This window comes from Mixophyes fleayi, chromosome 7 (assembly GCF_038048845.1).
Source record: "Mixophyes fleayi isolate aMixFle1 chromosome 7, aMixFle1.hap1, whole genome shotgun sequence".
NCBI lineage: Eukaryota > Metazoa > Chordata > Amphibia > Anura > Limnodynastidae > Mixophyes > Mixophyes fleayi.
Genome location: NC_134408.1, coordinates 146,551,443 through 146,574,290, shown reverse-complemented (window position 1 = coordinate 146,574,290; position 22,848 = coordinate 146,551,443). Strand labels below are relative to the sequence as shown.

Here is a 22,848-nt window from a genome sequence, read left to right as displayed (position 1 = left end):
AGGCAGAATGTTGTTCTCGGGAAATGTGCCTAATGACACCTGTTCTAAAAAATTAAAATGTAGCCTTAACTTACAGACACATTAATATAACTTGTCACACGGTGTTGTTCCCCTAAGCAACCACAAGAGAATTAATGTCCCTTCGGAGATAGGACAGGACAGACAAGATGAAACACGTCCGTCACGGCAAGCTTGGCCGTCAGACAAACAACTAACCTTTACCCATAATTCAGGACATCTAACTGTGACCCCAAACCAATATGTGCTGTACAGAGATTATAATCTTATACAACATCACAGAGGACGGAAACATTTAGGGTATATTTACTAAACTGCGAGTTTGAAAAAGTGGAGATGTTGCCTATAGCAACCAATCAGATTCTAGCTGTCATTTTGTAGAATGTACTAAATAAATGACAGCTAGAATCTGATTGGTTGCTATAGGCAACATCTCCACTTTTTCAAACCCGCAGTTTAGTAAATATACCCCTTGGACCTCAAAATGACAGAATATAGAAAGCATCAGCATTTTGCAATGATATTGCAGCCTGTCTGGTCTGCATTATACACAATATTATATAACATTATAATATATATTATACAACATTAGATACAATCTCATCCTGTATTATATGATGTAGATGTGAGCGTCAAAAGTGATATCATCCTGGAAACAAATTTCTCTGTTTGTACAAACAAAAGAAACTTGTTGTCCAGCGCTCACAAACAAACAATAAATAAATCACTGTGTCAGCATAGTTCTCCTTCACTAATTTTTAGTTTGTTTTTCTGGGAGTTGACCACTCCCTCCAGGTGCTGCAGATTTTATAATATGGGGGCTCAGGGGGAAGATTTTAAATGTGACACCTTGAATATAAATTTGGATCACTAGTTTAGGGACTACAGGAGATGCCGTGACGTTGGGAGGTGAGCTCAACCCCAACATAGCTATATTGTGCACAAAATTCTCCTTTATATACATGCTGACACATAGTGATTTGTTTGTTTCTGAGCTTTGAACAACAACTTTCTTTTGTTTGCACATGTACATTGGTCTGCTTTGTCCTTGGCTGCCCTCTCAAATGTTTTTATTCACTTGTACAGATTTCATTAATTTAGAGAAGCCTTTATCTCTTTCACTATATTTCTCTGTTTGTTTTTTTAAAGTACATGCAATCTGGTAAAGGAGATTTTACAAAAAACGTCTAGTATATAGCTTCTCCAGAAAGTGACGTGAGACAGACTTTCACAGGAATGTGGAACCATGTGACCAATTTATTCAAGACAATACAATTACCCCAATTGTACAAACAGTGCTATTTAATTACATTTTAAATGGATATATTATACTTCTTGTATATTTGTAAAATATTAGGAGAGTAGATTTATCGAACCTTCTAAAAGTCAAAATGGAGGTGTTGCCCATAGCAACCAATCAGATTACAGCTACCATTTTCTAGAATGTAGTAGGTACATGATAGCTAGAATCTGGTTGTTATGGGCGCCAACTCCACTTTTCCATCTTAGAAGGTTTGATAAATATAACCTTAAGTATTTCTTCATGGGAATTGCAGATCTAGTCCTATCCCTCAGAGATTATTATTATTACCATTTATTTATATAGCGCCACTGATTCCGCAGCGCTGTACAGAGAACTCATTCACATCAGTCCCTGCCCCGTTGGGGCTTAAAATCTAAATTCTCTAACACACACACACACACACAGACAGAGAGAGAGACTAGGGTCAATTTGTTACCAGCCAACTAACCTACTAGTATGTTTTGGGAGTGTGGGAGGAAACCGGAGCACCCGGAGGAAACCCACACAAACACGGGGAGAACATACAAACTCCACACAGATAAAGCCATGGTCGGGAATTGAACTCATGACCCCAGTGCTGTGAGGCAGAAGTGCTAACCACTGAGCCACCGTGCTGACCGTTTTGTTTCAAACGCTTTACAATTCCAAACCGCAGCTCTGCTAATTTCATCATTTTGACTGGATGGAGAATTATTGGGAAATGTAAAATATTCACAGTAGTTTAGTAAACTAATCTATTACAAAAATAATCTGTGAAAACAAAAAACATTAAAAAAAGGGCCACTCTAATGCTTCCCACGCACGGGCCAAACACAGAGAGTCGCCAGGCTTGTGTACAGCAGCTGAGTGACATAGCGACCTGCGATCAGCGGGAGAACGCACATACTAGCTAACAGCCATCATATGCGGTCTGGATCTATGGGCGTGGTCACTCTTGGGAGAAGCATTATAAAGAAAGTGACATATAATTTAATATTTTATTGTTTATTTACATAGCGCTAATCATATTACGCAGCGCTGTGGAAGAATATTGAATCATATACTTCAGTCCCTGCCCCATTGGAGCTTACAATCTAACGTCCATGCCACCCCCACACACTAGGGTACATTTTGTCAGAAGCCAATAAACATTTTAGTATATTTTGAACTGTGGCAGAAAACCCTTGGGAACATGCAGAGAACATTCAAACTCCACACAGACAGGGACCTGGTTGAAATCAAACTCATGACCCCAGCGCAACAATGCTAACCACTGTGCCGCTATACGCAAGTTGTAATACAAAGAATATACTGTGCGGTAACGGGTGATGGCATTATAAAAAAAAATGTATGGTATAAAAAAACGGGAGCGCTGTATTTAAATCGCTTTAAGAACGCACCTAGACCGTATTTTGCAACATTTGCGATCCTGGTGCAGAGTGCAGGCGAGGGGTGTGAGCGTGCGTATTTCATCATCGCAGCCTCGACTCCTGCTTCTCCATGCCGGCACAATACAAAGGGTGTCAGGGCCAAAATGATGTGATTTACTTTGAGTCGCATACTTGGGAAATGTGCTAGATGCGCTACGGAATTTGCAAGCACTATAATAAATAAATGATGATGATGCAGGGGGGAGTGTTCTGATCTCCCGGAGAACCCAGGGATATTGAAGAGTCCCAGGACATTCCAGAGAAAGTAGGTAACTATGATCTAGGTCACATCGAGGACCCACTATACAGATTATACAAGGTTCACATGTGACATATTTCACCATGTCAAGTATAATGACGGGAATCATTTTTATTGTCAGATTATTTTTTCCTTTGGTTTATTTTTGAGGGGAGGAAACACCAGCGGTCGTCTGGAATCATGACTGACACCAACGCCTGTCTGACGGTGCATCAGATGAACACGCACATTATGGAGTGGGGGTGAGTTATTTTAAAGGGGTGGAAAATCTCTCAAGAAATGCGGATGTTTACAATTTCCTTTCTGCAGAAAAATACTGGAAACGTTTTGTTTCTGAAGTGTTTAGTGAGGTAATTGCCCAGTAAGTGAAAGTGACTGGTTACAGCGTGCTCCAACTAGTCTGCCAACTTCACCGCCTTTATTTATTTTTTATTTTTACCGGGAAGGAAAGGGAGGGGGGGGGGGGTGTACTTGAAATTTCTCTCAGCCCGAACGTGTATGTAAAGCATTTCAGAGCTCTAACTTTATGCAGTCATAATATTGCATCTGAAATATCTACAAGTACCTATTGGTTTACAAAGCACAAATACAGCAAGTACCTTATTAAACAACTAAATAAAGGGAACTAGTGGCCGTGACTGGCAGCAACAGATGGTGCGCGGTATAAAGATGGCAACGCACTTCAGGTAACGCTGTATCTGCCGTACGCCAAAGTGTAAAAGATAAGATAAATATCAATGCCCTAACAGTCCACAGTCTGTCTATCCCCCTATATAATGTGTCCACTGGAAAAAATAGAACAAAAACAAAATAAAAATACTTAAAATAATTAATTTGCCGTCCCAAGATCAATGCTCGGAACGTGTCTTGTGGGGCTTCCATGGTAGATATAAGACACAGTCTCATATAATAAACATACTGTAACATCATTAATTGTTAAAACATACTTGCCAACTCTCCCTGAAATAGGGGTGATCTCCCTCACTCCCTGAAGAGTCCGGCATTCTCCCTGACGCTGAGCCAGTACAAGACGTGGTTGGCTTCGCCATCTGTGGCATGATGACACAGTTCAGAAATTGTGTCCTATGTCCATGTATTGATGCCTATGGAGGTAGCCATTTTCATGGAGACCAAGATTTAATCAAAGACTGACAGGTAAGACAACATGACTTCAGTAATGGAGACAGAAATGTAAAAGACACTTCAGTCTGTAGAGATTCATTAGCAGGGTGCGGCTCCAGAATGATCCTGGTAACAATTCTTCTGAACATACCAGAAACTGTGACGCTTCACTTCTAAAAATAACAATATAGCAACATATCGGTCTGAGGTGACAACACAGTGGAAGCTGTGATATTGCAGACTGAACCAATTTGCAGGAGAAAAATAGCAACCAGTGCCTGGTAATACGCTGGTCACAAGGTGTCTCGGTGATGTCACCGGTTCCTACTGAATAGAGAGGCTGTATTCTTGTGAATATTGATTCAGTCCACAAAATGGCTGCCTGCACAGTGTGTAGGCGACAGGTGCCCTTAAAGCTTCTCAGTAACCTGCAAAATCCTCTCTCTGAAAAAAACCCACTTTAATATGTTAGGATGACATACGTATGTACATGTAGCGGAGTCAGCCAATCAATTCGCTAGGAACCTGTGACATCACTAAGCATGAAGCACAGAGTGCTGCCATTTGTTCCTGGTAAATGGATATCCACCATTCTCATTAAAAATGGTTGTCCATAAAATGGCTGCCCCCTGTGTAGGTGCGGAGTACATTTTAAACACCAAAGGTCTCTGGACCACCATTAATAGCAGACATGCCTGTCAGTGAATGTGTTTTTTTAATGTATTAATATAATTTACATTTCCAGCTGACAAACAAGTCTACTTTATTCTGATAAGCCGGGTTTAACCTAGGGTAGCTAGAAGCTGAGAAAAAAATATATGTGCATACTGTACAGGATATATATGGTATAAATATACAACATAATGTACCAACATAAATTATAAGGCAATTTCCCTACCCACTGGGGCTTATGAGGTCTTAATGTACGGTACTGTGCATAAAACCATATACTGGGACACGCCAGAATGTTGCAAATATACAAATATTATTACAGTGATGTCCACAGATAGTGTTATTAATAAGTTCAGTGTCCGGCTGATACTGTGACAAAGTTCACGCACAATCCTATTATTATTATTACCATTTATTTATATAGCGCCACTAATTCCGTAGCGCTGTGCAGAGAACTCACTCACCTCAGACCCTGCCCCTGTTAGGAACCCCTCCAGCCGGCACAACACAACCCGGAGTCTACTCTGCCAGTCAGGTGTTCACTGGAGCCCCTGATGGTGGGGACAGACTGGGCTGCAGACTGACAGAGGGTCGTGAAGTGTGTACCGGCTGGGGAGAACCCAGGCAAGAAGAGTCAGGTCCACGCAGAGGTCAAAGGCCGGCAGCAGGTAACAGTAATGATGAACAAGCTGAGGTCAGAGGTCACAGGCAAAGTAGCAGAACGGGTAAACAAGCCAAGGATCAGGGTCACAGGAAACACAAGCGAAGTCCAATACGAAGCCAAGGGTCATACACGGGAAGTCAAACGTAGATACAGGATACAGGAACTGGAACAAGCAGGTCAGCAGACTGGAGCACAGAAGCTATAACCGGCAATGAGGCAGCAGACCTCATTGCCTTAAATACCCAGCTGAACCAATCACAGGTTGAACACACTCCTGCAGGTTAATAGAGCAGTCACTAATAGAGCCAATCAGGGCTTGCCCCTGGCCTGCACAGTTGCAGGCTAATGCCTGTAATTGCCTCCTATGATCTGCCCCTATTAATTAGCCCACAGGCTGTAGAATCGCTGCGCCCGGCTTCCTCCTATTGCCGGGACGCAGCTCTGAAGCGTCTGCTGGTTGCCCCGGCAACGGCCGGGTTATGGCCGGAAATGACGTCCCGGTCGCCATGGCGACGGCCGGGACGCGGGTGAGTGAGTCGCGGCGGCTGGGCACTGCCGCGGCTCGTAACAGTACCCCCCCCTTGAGGAGGGGTCGAGGGACCCCGACATCCTGGTTTCCTAGGGAATTTTTTGAAGAACTCCTTCAGTTTCTTTGGGGCATGGAGTTGTCTCCGCGGAACCCAAGATCGCTCTTCTAATCCGCGATTCCTCCATTGTATAAGGAAATGCACCTGTCCTTGAACATTTTTAGAATCAAGGACCTTTTGAATCACGAATTTTTGTGGCCCACTGGAACCTCTCCCAGGCACACTTGAAGACTGGGCTTGACCAGGATAAAGCACTGGCTTCAATAGAGAACAATGAAAGGTGTTTGGAATTCTTAACGAGCCTGGAATTTTTAACCTAAATGCGACGGAGTTCACCTGCTTGATGATAAGAAACGGCCCGATGAACTTAGGGCCCAATTTCTTGCAAGGTTGTCTGAGCCTGATATTTTTTGTAGACAGCCAGACTTTCTGGCCAACCTTAAGGGAGCAGGGGGTACGGTGTCGGTCCGAATTTTTTTTTTGCAATAAGTGAGGCTTGTTTTAAAGATGAATGTACTTTCTTCCAGACAACTCTGAGATCCCTGGCAGTGGAACGGATTTCCTGGATACCAACGGACTGGAGTGAATACAAAGAGTTAGATCTGGGGTGGAAACCATAATTGCAAAAGAACGGAGAGGTTTTCGTGGATGAGTGACAGGAGTTGTTACAGGCAAATTCTGCCCAGGGCAACAAGGAGGACCAGTTGTCATGGAACTCTGATATGTAGCATCGCAAGAACTTCTCCAAGGACTGGTTAACCCTTTCAGTCTGCCCATTTGACTGAGGGTGGTATGCAGATGATAAACTGACCTTGATTCCCAGGAGGGTACAGAATGATCTCCAGAACTGCGCTATGAACTGGGAACCCCGATCGGAGACGATGTCTGTAGGGAGTCCATGGAGGCGGAAAATGTGTTGAATGAACAAAACTGCCAAATCTCGAGCAGTAGGCAGCCTAGTGAGTGGAATGAAATGTGCCATCTTGCTGAACCGGTCTACCACGACCCAAATGGTATTGTGTCCCGCAGAGGGTGGCAGATCGACTATAAAGTCCATGGACAGATGGGTCCAGGGTTTACCAGGGGCGGCCAACGGAACTAACTGACCTACCGGGCGAGTCCTGGGAACTTTGTTCCTGGCACAAACTTCACAGGACCGGACGTGACTCTTGACGTCAGCAGACAGAGACGGCCACCATACAGTACGGGAAAGGATTTCCAGTGTTTTGTAGACTCCAGGATGCCCAGCAGTCCGACTGTTGTGTGCCTCAGCAAGGACTGTCTTCCTTAGATGAACTGGGACAAACAAACATCCTGCCGGAGTGTTATCAGGAGCCAACCTCTGGAACCTTTGTAAGGTACAGCTCAAATCTTGAGTTAATCCGGCATGAATCATAGACACAGGAACAATAGGCTCTGAGCAGGTGACCGGAGCATGATGTGCCAGGAAACTTCTAGACAGGGCGTCCGCTTGAATATTTTTGGAACCAGGACGATAGGTGATAATAAAGTTGAACCGAGTGAAGAACAGCGACCACCGAGCCTGTCGGGGGTTCAGACGTTTGGCTGACTGTATATACTGTAAGTTCTTATGATCCGTTATAACGGAGATCTGGTGTGCAGCGCCTTCCAACCAGTGTCGCCATTCCTCAAAGGCCCATTTAATTGCCAGCAATTCTCGGTTTCCCACGTCATAGTTGGTTTCCGCTGATGAGAACTGACGGGAAAAAAAGGCACATGGATGTAAGCGGTGGGTCTGGGGGTCCTTTTGTGACAAGACAGCCCCAGCACCGACGTCAGAAGCATCTACCTCAAGAACAAACGGTACCCTAGGATCCGGATGTCTGAGAACCTGAGCAGACACAAAAGCTTTCTTCAGGGTTTTGAATGCATTTATTGCCTGTTGTGACCAAACAGTTGGATCACCTCCTTTGCGGGTCAAGGTGACAATAGGAGCCACGATATCAGCAAAGCCGCCAATAAACCTCCTGTAGTAATTGGCGAATCCCAGGAATCTCTGGACCGCCTTGAGGTTATTCGGTTGAATCCAATCCAGAATTGCTTGGACCTTGGTTGGGTCCATGGAGAAACCTTCTGAGGAGATTAGATAACCGAGGAATGATACCTTCTGGACCTCGAACTCGCATTTCTCGAGTTTCGCGTAGAGGTGATGTTCCCGTAATTTCTGTAGGATTTGTCTGACATGACCCTGGTGCGCAGACAACGATTTTGAATATATGAGGATGTCATCAAGGTAAACAACAACAAAGTGTCCCAGGAACTCACGTAACACCTCATTAATCAAATCCTGAAATACGGCAGGAGCATTACTCAGGCCAAACGGCATGACCAGGTATTCGTAATGGCCCGAGAGCGTGTTGAACGCCGTCTTCCACTCATCACCTGCTCTAATACGTATGAGATTATAGGCTCCACGAAGATCAATTTTTGTGAAGATAGTGGCTCCTCTTAATTGATCAAAAAGAACGGAGATGAGGGGAAGGGGGTAGGTGTTCTTAACCGTAATAAGGTTCAACCCTCGATAGTCGATACAGGGTCTGAGTCCACCGTCCTTCTTGGGTACAAAGAAACACCCTGCTCCTACTGGGGACTTGGATGGCCTGATGAAGCCCTTCTCCAAGTTTTCGTCAATATACTCCTGCATGGATTTGGTCTCTGGACCGGAGAGAGGATACAAGCGTCCCTTGGGTAATTTAGAGCCCGGAATGAGCTCAATGGCACAGTCGAAATTGCGGTGCGGTGGTAGTGTGTCAGCAGCCTTTTTGGAGAAAACATCCCAGTAGTCATGATACTGAGAAGGGAGCTGCTCCGGAATAGACTGAATAATACGTAGAGGTAGTGTCAAGCAAGACTGTGTACAATGGGGGCTCCACTGGACAATTTCTCCTTTTGCCCAATCCATGACGGGGTTATGGCAGGATAGCCAAGGGTGGCCCAGAATTAAAGGAACCGATGGACATTCGATAAGACGTAAGACTATGGATTCCGAATGGAGAGCGCCAACGTTCAACTGTAGTGGTGGGGTCTCCCAAGTAATCTTGCCTCCTGGCAACGGACTACCATCTAAGCCACATACCGTAATGGCAGATTGGAGTTTAATCCGCGGAATCCCAGCAGAGCGGGCAAACTCGATGTCAAGGAAGTTGCCAGCAGCTCCACTGTCAATGAAGGCTGATAGTTTCGTAGAACGAGCACTGAACGTGAGCTGTGCAGGGACCAATAGTGCATTTTTCTGGGAGACAATTTGTAGACCTAAGTGAACTCTCCCCTCGTTCCTTAGGCATGCTCGTTTCCCGACTTGTTTGGGCAAGAACGGGAGAAGTGGCCTCTTGCTCCACAATATAAACATAAGCCTTGTGACCGTCTCCTGTCTCTCTCCTCAGAGGAAAGACGGTATGCTCCCAATTGCATTGGTTCCTCACCATCCTGGGAGATAGGAACGAAGGCGGATGGAGGTGATGACGTTTCCTTTTCAGTTTTCCGCTCTTTATATCTCCTGTCAATTTTAATGGAGAGGTGCATCAGATCCTCCAGAGAGCTAGGAGACGGGTATTGCACTAGCGAATCTTTAATCTGTTCAGATAGGCCGACACGGAACTGACTACGTAAGGCAGGGTCGTTCCATCCACTGTCAGGTGACCATCTACGGAATTCCGCGCAGTATTCTTCTGCCGACCGTCTGCCTTGTTTCAAGGACCGTAGGTTAGCTTCCGCGGAGGCCACTCGATCCGGGTCATCGTACAGTAAACCCAATGCCTCAAAGAAGGAGTCTACGGACTGCATGGCCGGACTGGTCTGTGGCAAAGAAAACGCCCAAGACTGGGGGTCACCCTGTAGAAGGGAAATAATAATCCCAACTCGTTGCTGCTCTGAACCGGAGGAGCGGGGTCTCATCCGAAAATAGAGCTTGCAGCTCTCCCTGAAGTTCCGAAACAAGGTTCTATTTCCGGAGAACCGATCCGGTAAATTCATTTTGGGCTCACAGATGGGATCTGGAGGAGATTGTGAAGCTTTTGTGGCTTCTTCTTGAACAGACATACGCTCAGCCAATCCCTGCATCATCTGATACAAAGACTCAACATGGCCTGCTAGGGTTTGTGCCGGAGACGGTGTGGATCCACTTGCATCCATCCTAATCTTGTCTCCGTGAGTGGGCCGGTTATAATGTTAGGAACCCCTCCAGCCGGCACAACACAACCCGGAGTCTACTCTGCCAGTCAGGTGTTCACTGGAGCCCCTGATGGTGGGGACAGACTGGGCTGCAGACTGACAGAGGGTCGTGAAGTGTGTACCGGCTGGGGAGAACCCAGGCAAGAAGAGTCAGGTCCACGCAGAGGTCAAAGGCCGGCAGCAGGTAACAGTAATGATGAACAAGCTGAGGTCAGAGGTCACAGGCAAAGTAGCAGAACGGGTAAACAAGCCAAGGATCAGGGTCACAGGAAACACAAGCGAAGTCCAATACGAAGCCAAGGGTCATACACGGGAAGTCAAACGTAGATACAGGATACAGGAACTGGAACAAGCAGGTCAGCAGACTGGAGCACAGAAGCTATAACCGGCAATGAGGCAGCAGACCTCATTGCCTTAAATACCCAGCTGAACCAATCACAGGTTGAACACACTCCTGCAGGTTAATAGAGCAGTCACTAATAGAGCCAATCAGGGCTTGCCCCTGGCCTGCACAGTTGCAGGCTAATGCCTGTAATTGCCTCCTATGATCTGCCCCTATTAATTAGCCCACAGGCTGTAGAATCGCTGCGCCCGGCTTCCTCCTATTGCCGGGACGCAGCTCTGAAGCGTCTGCTGGTTGCCCCGGCAACGGCCGGGTTATGGCCGGAAATGACGTCCCGGTCGCCATGGCGACGGCCGGGACGCGGGTGAGTGAGTCGCGGCGGCTGGGCACTGCCGCGGCTCGTAACAGCCCCATTGGAGCTTACACTCTAAATTCACTAATATACACAGACAGACAGAGACGGACACACACACACACAGACTAGGGTGAATTTGATAGCAGCCAATTAACTTACCAGTATGTTTTTGGAGTGTGGGAGGAAACCGGAGCACCCGGAGGAAACCCACGCAAACATGGGGAAAACATACAAACTCCACACAGATAAGGCCATGGTCGGGAATTGAACTCATGACCCCAGTGCTGTGAGGCAGAAGTGCTAACCACTGAGCCTCCATGCTGCCCCAAATATAAAATTGAGCCACCCAAACAAGTCTGAACCCTACATTCATAAGAAACAGTGCACAATTCTCACCCAGGATTGTGAATGTTGTGCATTTTTTTATTTTTTTTACACAAAATCCATAAGATAACTTACTACATATTGTCAGGCCAGAGATTAATACACACATTACCATCAGGAATCTCAGAGCCGGAGGCCGGCGCGCCACACGGAGCCCCGGGCCCCAGGGCGGCGCCCCACACCGAACCCTGCCCGGTGGTGCCAACACCACTGACTCACTAAGTCTTCCAGATTTAAAGCTCACATGCCCTCCATGTTTGCCCATTCCAAGCTCTCCTGTGCCCTGTTTGCCCTTTGATTGGTTGTTGCTCCCTCTAGTGGTCAGGCCATGTTGCCTTCATGTTAACCAATATACCAATATAAACCCGCATGTGATTGGCTGACAGAGCTCGCTGCGTCCTATACGTTACTAAGACAGCACCCACAGACAGATAACTAGACCGAGCAAGAAGAGAGGACGGAGTCAGGTTTTATCCACATTCAGCCTACGTCAAATATCCTGTCTGTCACTGAGGCATCAACATCTGCCCAGACCATTGCGTCAAGAGATACCCCAAGTCCTGAGAGTCACCAGTGACCCCTCCCACAATGGGCGGGGCCAGGTTTCTACAGTCAGTGAGACAGAACCTCGTGGGACGGCTGAGTTTAGGGGATGGGAAATCACTTAGTAGCCACTGGATCATTTATTATTTCCTTACAGGGATTTTTAAGATCATATTTTTTGTTTTTTTTGTTTTTTTTAAATATGTGCGACAAATCTTATATTTTACTTTTAATTTAATAATGGACCCCTAAAGAAAAGTGAAACTAATTAATTGGTTTATGTACACTACTGAGCTGGAGATGTGAGCGATATAACAGTAAGATGTGTCCATCACTAATCACTATATTATGCTCTAGAATTGTTAAACGAAGACTCTAGTTGTGCAAATGTCACTTACTTTTAAGATTCCATTTTATTTTATACTGTTATGAGGTTAAATGATCTAATTCCTAATTAAATGAATATTCCAGCCGATGATAGTACCTACTATAGACTCTGTAGGATAACAATTAATTTTCTGCTGTGTTATAAAGATACATTTCCACCAACTGAGCATCTGAACGGTTATATTTTTACTACAACTCGGAAAAGAACCCAGAAATCTGCTCCTTCCATTGCAATCTATAAAATGATTTGCTTTGTCTGTCATGTATTCCAGTGAGAAATGACACAGATCTCTCAGCTTCCTCCTGTCATATCACCTCCATCATCCTCCTGTCATATCACCTCCATCATCATCGCACCTGTCCCAGAAGACACCAATGTAATTACTACTGTACAGACGCCAGCGTTAATACTGAACATTCAGCAACATTCCGGTTCCTGTGTGTGTATTTGTTAAAGCAGGACTGTCCAATTAGGAACCTGCGGGTGGATGTGGCTCATCAAAGCTATTTAATGGCCCCGCCTTCCTTGGAAATTCCCAAAAGGCTTTATTGCAGTATATAATGTTATTAATAGCATTCGGCCCCTGATCATGTAGTTATTACATGTAGGTGGCCCTTTAGCACCGCGATGAACAACCGTAACATCTAAGTACAAGTAGAGTCAAATAAGAATGATTATCCTGGAACATTCACAAATATTTATGCAGGTTTCCATACCATGATAGAAGTCGACATATTAAGCACTGATCTCTGTCATTTTAGGCTCTGTGTGACACTGGTTGCAGACTGGGATGTTACTTAGGCTGGGTACACACTACAGGGTATTCAACCGATTATTGGACCAATTAAATGATAAGCAACCATAGGCAAACCTGGGGGGGGGGGGGGGGGGGTTCCTAGTGTCTGGAAATCCCCCTCCAAGCCTGGGACACTGTATAATTGAGGTGGCTGGACCCTGCCCCCACTTCACACAACTCTGCTTGAAAAGGAAGAGCTGCGTGCACCTAACAGTAGTCCACGCAGCATTGCCCATGTATATTATGGGGATATGAAGAGTTGGAGAGCAGCCAAGCACTGTCTAAAATTATAACCACGCCCCCATGCATGCTGGTCACGCCCACTGGTGGCGTGGTGTGGAAATACCCCTCTACAAATCCTGCGCTTGCCCCTGACAACTGTTGGGCCCGATATCGCATTAGTGTGTACGCTCCAATGATGTACGATTATAGTTCCAAAGCAGATCGTATCGTTTCGTTTGAAATTTAGAAATGGACTAAAAATCTTGGTCAACGATGGAACGAGGTCGTTCCAATTCTGCAGTGTGTACGCACTCAGGACCGGCAGTGTCCATAGATCTCTATGGAGTGTGCAGAGTCACCATCTTATCAGCAGATGGTTATGACAGATGAAGAGCACAGATCTGAAGGTAAATCGTATAACTGTGTACACAGGAATCAGATGCTGATCGGGACTTTTTTTTGTGCTATCGGTGGTAAAATTGTTAAGGTTATTGCATGGGGAAAAATTTTTGAGTGTGTACCCAGCCTTACAGCAGTAACAACTGACAAGTTAGCCAGACATAAAAAGCAGCCTGACACATGGGTGGGACAAATTGGTCCGATTTAGATCAAACTGCGCAGTCATTGTACTATGACAACGCAGCAGAAGCCGCCACAAGGACGGAACCAACTCGAAATGATTTGGTCAGGCGGAATGTAAAATCACATGACTGTTACTGGAGTGTGTTTAAGGCCATCAGTTGGTCAGGAAGTTCTATGTATACAGAAAATACTCGTGACTGTGGCCTTAAATAGACTTACAAACCCTTTCAAAAGGAGATGCCCTTTCTGCTGAAGAAATCTGCTTTCCACCCAGCCCTTCCCAGAATTATAATATTCCTAAACTTGCATCCTATCCTGTACGCACGTTGCAATCATTTTCCTGGCAAACACATTGACCTCATTCAGACACTCGTGGAACAGAAAAGGTCTGTTTGTGCAGCACATGTTTATATGTGAATTAGACAAGTCATTCCTCCTACCACACCCCCCAAGTCAGAGCTCCAGCGTAACTGCACCTCCGTGACTCATCCACGAAGCACTTATACAGTGTAATCAGTAATCCTGACACAAACTCCATCTTGTTTACAAAAAAATAAGATGAATATTTGATGCACGCAGACCTAGAGCTCAGCAGTAATAACCACGGCTGAGGGGAAACCACAGATCTCCACTTTCACTTTATATTGTACATTTTAATAAGGAACTGTAAACACGTACCCCTAATAATGCAACTTGTACCCTTTGCACTAACACACTGCAAATTCAAGCACTCCAAACACAATTAATAAATACAGTTTTAAGGTGTACAGAGTTATTTTTTTTAAAAAAAAAATACAAAAATAAAACCAGGAACATTTAACAGGTCTGTTTGCAACATACGTGTGTGTTACATGTATCACTATGTAGACACTATTACGCAATGAATGTCTCTACAAAGATTAGGCATTTAAATTAGAACTTCGCCCAAAACAAAGATGGCAGATTGGGTAGAGGAGAGCGGACTGTGGATCCATGAGACCTGTCAGGGACCTCAGTATATCCAGTCCATAGACACCTGATCACCAGGCAGCGTTGCTGACACTTGAAAATAATTACTGACAGTTATCTGAACGTTTACTAACAACCATCTGTAATGGTAAAATGGAACAAAGTGGATCCAGGGTCTGAAAATAAAGGTCTTACAACTCTATCCAGACCTATAACAATGGTTGTGGTGACATTTAGTAAATGACATTAATTTCTTTATAATTTTTTGTGACAGGCAGAAATTTGACTTTTTTTTTTTTTTAGTCAGTAAATTTACTGACAGCTGAAAAACATGCTGATGTAATAGCAGTTATCTTTTATCGAAAATTCTCCCAGCTGCCAGGCAGTCACCAGTTGAGTAATCACATCACTGCCCATACAATCAATGAGTTTCTAATGCAGTAATAGGTCACATGTGGCCCCTGAGCCGTCCCCTGTGGCCCCTATCCCCTTCCAGCGTTATTGACAAATGTGTTTGCTATAGCTTGTAACACTTGTTTAAAATGGCTGCTGATATGTTATTACAGATAGGTGTCTCTCTCTTGGATTAAATGTATTGTTTTAACATATTACAGAGATTAAGGGTAACGTGTGGCCCTTTTGAAGGTTTGGGGGCCGCCCACGTGGCCCTTGAAGTGAATCCGCTTCACTTGGTTTAATATTATCGCACTGGCAATGGGCAGCTTAATAGATCAATATCTATGCCAATGTAAATATAAAGTACTGCGGTAATCAGGGTCAAGTTATACAATGTACAAGATTAGAGTGGAAGCTCCTGAGGTCAGAAACTGCTTTTCTGTTTTGCTATGAACGTTCATTATTTATTTATTGTATGTATTGTATTGACTTAAACTGCTTTGTTGTAATAAATACATTTCTTCAAACTTCCCTTTGTAAATAAATAAACAAACAACTAGAAGACAGATATCAGATGCAGCCACCAGGGATACTAACAAAACACTTATTATATAGTAGGGAGGACCAAGACAACTCAGAGGGGGGTACTGAGGGCAAATAGTCCAGCAGGGGGTATTGGCAGGCTGTTGGGGTAACTGTTCATAGCCTCACATATAAACCATATAATGCTATTATTTAAGCAGCTGTGTAGAATGCAGAAAGGAGCCGGAACATAGTAACAACCCCCCCTATAGGTGACTGGTGCAATCTGCTGCCGGGCAATACAGGGTTAATTACCAAGACCCCAGATACTGACAGACACCCCCCTCCCTGCATACTGACTGCCAGCAGGGGGAGCTCTTCTCTGTATACTCCCGGAATGGTTCCTATTCCTTTACTCACACCTGGGTCACAACACACAGATCAGGGTTGTGGGAAACAAATATATATATTATGTATCAAACCCAGCAAGGAAATCTATGTATATAATGATACAATTCCCTGATACTGCTGCACATCCAGCCTGTGTAGGAGATGCATTGTTCTAAGACCCCCACCAGGGTGCCCAGACCCCTCCCCCAACAGTAACACATCGTAAACATCACACTGATACAAACCACACTGACACCCAGCTCATCTGCACCCCAAGAGCTTGCAATCTATCAATCACAGAAGTGTCGCTTCTCCTCCGCCCTTTCCACCCCCCCTTCCTCCTCATCAGCCCAAATCCTACAAGTCTTCAGTAAACCGATCTCCATGTGGCAGCTGGTGCTACTGATACTGTGATCTGCTTGTTCCCCCCAGTACACCCACAGCACAAGTCGCCATTGTTGCCCTCCTCTTACCTGAGCTCCTGTCTCACCCTCCTGCCGGGGTATTTCTGGTCTGACCAGTGTGTAAGTCAGGGTTTGGGAGTTGGGTGTGGGTTGTAATAAGACTTTCCAGCACTCCCTGCTCAACTCTAAATGCCAAGGTAAAGGATGTGTGATGACAGCGCCCTCTGGTGGCTGAGTCTCGGTATTACCAGTCACTTGAGTAACCCTTTACCTGCTGGCGAGGGATTTGCAAGTCAATTGCGAAAATGAAAATAAAATTTCAATAAAGTTAATAGATTTTTTTTAAAAATGGTTTACTAAGTTTTTAAACCAGAATGGATAAAACAAGGCTAGGCTCTTCTACTTAAAATAATAATCATTAATATTTCACCTGTTCCTAGACAGCTTGTAATTGATATGCAAGAAATTCAAAATAGTCCCATTAAAGGCAGTGTTTGTCTTCTTAGCAAACACTTGTACACTTCTTATCGAGAAGTCTCTGTACGCTGTTCTCCCATTGCATGTCATTGATGAAAATCTCTTTGTTCCATTAATGTTGCAATGCTTTCAACACACTGTATCAAGGCCATTGTTCGAAAATAAGATGTACAGATAATTATAGGGAAAACTGATATAGAACTAAAATACATAAAAAAAATTACAACAGCCACCTGGATGTCCCATATATTTTGGATGAATTCATTAACATCAAAACTCTCAGAATACATAAACTAGTACTTATCACCTACAGTCAGACAATCATCATCATCATTTATTTATATAGCGCCACTTATTCGGCAGCGCTGTACAGAAAACTCATTCACATCAGTCCCTGCCCCATTGGAGCTAACAGTCTAAATTCCCTAATATACACACAGAAAGAGAGAGAGACACCGGTCAATTTTTGAAAACAGCCAATTAACCTACTAGTATGTTTTTGGAGTGTGGGAGGAAACCGGAGCACCCGGAGGAAACCCACTCAAACAAGGGGAGAACATACAAACTCCACACAGATAAGGCCATGGTCGGGAATTGAACTCATGACCCCAGTGCTGTGAGGCAGAAGTGCTAACCACTGAGCCACCGTACTGCCCAATAGAAAGGTTATTTGAGATATAAGACAGGTATTGAGGTTCTGGATTACAGTGGTAACCAGGTCAAATTCTATCTAATATATGACATGACATGATTGTACACATGTATTCATATAACATAAAGGCATTAATGTGGAATACATTTAAAAAAAAAAATATCCTTACAAAGAGATTCAAGTATACTTTTTGATTGACAGTATAAGATTTGTGTTGTCTGGTTTGAAAGAGCACTTTACAGCCAGTAATTGGGAACATCACCGATCTTAATTCACGTTTTGTTCATTTATTAACAATAAAATGGGAGAATAACAAACCCCACCAGGAACAAGTAAAACTTTGGAGAAGATACATAGACGATGTTCTCATAATTTAAAAAATATTTATAGATTTAGAAATTTACATTGACAACAACAGCATAGACACTAACACCTTCAACATCCTGGTAGGTTACAATAACTACATGTCCGCAAGCAACAATCACCACTTTATATTGTGCTAAACCACCTGCCCGGAGGACAAATTAAAATACATCTTTTGCATATGTTGTTGGAAACTAAGGGAACTCCTGATAAGCGGGTTCAGAAAACATTGACTATGGAAAATAGACTTTAGTGAACTATAAAAACAAAACGACACTTCCTGAACAGAAAGGGGAAGTCCGTAAACATGACGAGTTATTATAGCTCATACAACACTTTTGAGAACATTTTTAGTAAACATTAGCAGATCACATTAAGGGATGAAGCCTTAAAAGATATACATTGAAAATTCCAAGAGCAGTTTATACGGTCTCCCACCAGGGGAGGGCTGGTAGACTTCAGCCCGGGGGGCAAGCACACAGCACTGGCCCATAAGTAGTGACCCATCCTTAAAGGGAGGTTTTTGGTACAATATATATTTATCTATATAAAAAGAGGCTATTTTAGTGTTGCTTAATCCATATATATATAGTTATGCCCAGGCCCAGAGCTGGATTAAGGCTCTGGGGGACCTGGACACTTTAGACAGGGTAACCCCCTATGATGTAGCATGGTTATCATTTTAGACAAATACACAGGCAATACTGTGTGCACTACTGTTAGGTGCACACAGTTCTGCCTTCACGAGCAGTACACGGTGAAGCGGGACATACCTCCCAACTGTCCTAGGCGAGACAGTCACCCAAATTCGGGACTGTCCCACCAGATTCAGGACAGTTGGCAGACTGTCCTGCTCTCTCCTACCTGTTCTTGTCACTGTCACCCCTTGTGACTGCTGGTTACTTTAGCTCATTTGCTGGTTGTTTGGATCCTGGAATATTGGAGGCCCTATTTGGAAAAAAAAATGGGTACATAACATTTAGAAAACTCCAACCAGTTCCAGTGTTAAATCAAGAGCACACACATTTTATAATTAGGCCTCTCTCCAGCCCCAACATTAAAATAATAATATTCACATTTGCTAAATAGGGGCCTGATTCATTAAGGATCTTAACTTAAGAAACTTCTTATTTCAGTCTCCTGGACAAAACCATGTTACAATGCAAGGGGTGCAAATTAGTATTCTGTTTTGCACATAAGTTAGATACTGGCTGTTTTTTCATGTAGGTCACCACCCCAGCATTAACTTAATGGTGCAATTACTCCATCTTAAATTCATAGGAGACACTATTAAATTAAATTGTCCCACCATCACCACACAAATAAAATAGCACTCAATACTTAGCCCCCACCTGCACTCCTCGATTAAATTGATAGCCTCCCTCCCACATTATATTAAGACCCCCCCCCCCCCTCACACACACTACACTCCTAGACTGGTCCTTCCCACACACAATACATTCAAATACTGCCCCCCCCCCTACACACAAATACATTCATACACTGCCCCCCAAACTGGCCCGCCCCTGTTCCCCCCCCCCCCCCCCCCCACCCTCTCACCTTCCACACCAGGCTAATATGCGGTAGGTAGAAACAAACTTGTCCTTAATTTAAAATCCGGCATTCTGCAAACCCCCCCCCCCCCCCCATCAATGTTTATGTTCCTGTACTTAGAAAAGTCGGCTCCACTTGGCTTTTTAAAAGTGTCACAACAATCTTTGTTACTCGTTTAGTTTTAATTAAAACCAGAACTGTATAGCAGAATAGAGGCGTCAATGAGCACTGACTGAGGGTGAATATGTAATGTCGCGTCCTTGTCTCTTCTACTCGCTTATCCTCAATCTCCTGCCCAAAGATGGCTCATTGTCTTCAGCTTCTACCATGGGAATACATCAAGACTAAATGTTTTCTTTTATGTTTTCAATTTACTTTAGAGAAAAACTATTCTCATATTTCAGAATGAGTTTTGGTTTCAGTATCCAAAATGTTGCGCCAACCCAACCCCCGCCCCCCCAAAAGCTGCAGCCTAATCAGCCTATTGGTTAATCAGTTTAAAGCCAAGAAGAAACATAACACAGACCCATTCAGACTTTTTTTAAGGGGATAAAACAGAGGAAAAAGCCACTGAAGAGGACATGATAATGTTGCAAAAATCTCAAAAGAGGATGGGTGACATATTTGCAGAATGCAATCAATAGCAGAGAGACGTTGAAATATAGACTCTCACCGAGGGACCTTCTGGGTCAGAACTGACCGTCAGAGCTGACAATTTATTTTATTTCAGGTTTTGAAAATACAACAATTTCGTATGTCTGATTCCCTCCCCATTATTTTCACAGAAATTTTCTGTACATTTTATTTTCGATGAATTATCTTGATACAAGGTGTTGACAACATTGCAACATTAATTAAACAAATAAATGTTTATATATATATATATATATATATTCATTTATTGACAGCATTAACTGTTATTAATATTATCCTGATTGGCTAATGAGCCAGTGAATGAGATACCGTTATACCCTTGAAGAAGTTCTCTATTTATAGGATAAAATGCGTTGGTTTAATTACACTGAATAACTCTTAGTTACTCATTGTAATTAAGACACCTTGCACAAACGCTTCAACCACGCTGCTGATCAGAGCGGTGATAACGCTTTCATCTCCTGCCTCATATACTACATTGCTGCTCGGATCACATTTATAGGTTTTAAGTGGAACAGAGAAAGAAGACTCTCTCTCCATTCAGCAGCCTTCACTATAGACAGGACCCAGCAACCTATATATAGGACCCACCACCACCACCATATATTTATATAGCCCCACTGATTCCGCAGCGCTGTACAGAGAACTCATTCACATCAGGCCCTGCCCCATTGGAACTTACAGTGTAAATTCCCTAACACACACACAGACAGACAGAGAGAGACTAGGGTCAATTTTGATAGCAGCAAATTAACCTACTGGTATGTTTTTGGAGTGTGGGAGGAAACCGGAGCACCCGGAGGAAACCCACGCAAACACGGGGAGAACATACAAACTCCACACAGATAAGGCCTTGGTTGGGAATTGAACTCATGACCCCAGTGCTGTGAGGCATAAGTGCTAACCACTGAGCCACCATGCTGCCCAGTGGGACCCCTGCAGGGTGAAGGACTGAGAGGCTCAGGGGCCTCAATTACTGTTGTGAGTCCCCATCTTATTGATCCTGCTGCTCTATTGCAGGGTTGCACTGCCAAAGTTACTGTGGCAGATGGACTAGAGAAGGAAGTGCCTGTAGCAAGATTGTTTTTGGACTGGGGAGATGGCCAGGAGTTGCGAGATGTTGCTGTTATGGATGGCCTCCCAACTGATGTGATTTTGGGCAATGATGTTGGGGGTGGAATTGTGACTGCATTTTTGAACTCTCTTACCCGGAACCAAGCTGCTAAGCTACAGTCTTCAGGATCTACACCTACACAGCCCAGCCCAGAGGAAAAGACCACAGCTGCTAGACAACAGTCATCACCTGCAACCACCGTTTCAGCCAGCCCAGAGGGAAAGACCAGTTATTTCTTCAGATCTGCTATTTCTTCAGGAATCAGCCAGCCCTTTACCTCTGGAAAGACTACACCCCCTAGCTACGTAGAGGATGTTGTCTCTTGCCAACCTGATCCTGTGGGGGTGACCCACCTGGGCGTGTGTGACATGTGAGTGTGAAAGGGTTAATTAAACAAAACCTCCTGGTCTTTCTAAAAATTACAGAGATCACCCAAAGATGTATCCTGTATTCACACTCAAAATCAATGTCCTGCTACCAATAAGGTTAAGTTTAGTTAGTTAGAAGCATTATAAAAACCAAGCCTATCAGAAACATGCTTTATTTAAGAACACAAAGACAGAACATTATCACGTGATTTAATATGACAAAAAAATCACAATGCACATGCAAAAAAATGTGGATATCAAATTGGCATACAGAAATATAAATGTGAAACAATTTCTGTAAAAATAAAGCATAGAAACATAAAGCTATGCACTCATTTAATCTGCCACCAGGGTAAAGGCTACAAAGTTTGGACAATTCTCAGTAGCAGTTTGATCCCCAAAAACTTACCTTTTATAGGACCATTTCATCACTTTTTAAACCACTCCTCTGTCCCATTACACAAAGAGTTGTGCTGGTATGCTAATCTGTTTCACTCCAATTCACTATGGTTTCCCTACACATCACAGCTGAAGATGATTGTGGAACATACACTAGATTGTAGACATAAACTGCCTTATATGGGAGTATTCAGGTTTTCTTGCAAATGAATTACAAGATGGCTGGGAGCAGATTAAATATATTTTAAGACTATGTTCTGTGATTAGAGTTGTTTTTACTTTTACATTTTTCTCACTTCATAAAATTTATGTTTATTTGAATCCTATGTAAATGTCTAATATCTTATAAAGTGTATGCTTACTTTTTCACTTGGGATTTCTATACGTAGGAACTGTCATTATTTAATATGATCTCATATTCTACAGTCACATACAACGGAATATATTATCACCATCGATATGTCTTTCGCTATCCTGCGCTCTGGTTTTGTCCAGAATATATAGTATAGTAGGATTAGAACGTCCGACATATTAGGCAGAAAGAGGGATTGTACGTACACATCCATTTAGTAGATGTGTAGATTGTTTTACACTTTTTAATAACAATAAAATTAGTAATTGTGTTCACCAAATCGCTCATATACTTTAAGATAATCGTCATCCTACCTTGTGTACCCCCCAGAAACAGCTCATTCTCTCTCTTAACTCTCTTAAGTCCTTTGAATTGAATCAGCAGGTATCATAACAGTGAGGTGGACGTAGTGCAGGT

At 43.6% G+C, this 22,848-nt stretch overlaps 1 protein-coding gene across 1 annotated transcript in view; it reads right to left on the bottom strand.

The window, feature by feature from the left end:
• The window catches only part of TMBIM1 (transmembrane BAX inhibitor motif containing 1), a 39,023-nt gene extending 22,327 nt beyond the window's left edge, over positions 1-16,696 (bottom strand). The window contains exon 1 of the mRNA XM_075181074.1: positions 16,568-16,696. The gene's annotated coding sequence lies outside the window, so the exon portion shown is untranslated. The remainder of the gene's footprint in view (positions 1-16,567) is intronic.
• Between the last annotated feature and the right edge of the window lie 6,152 nt (positions 16,697-22,848).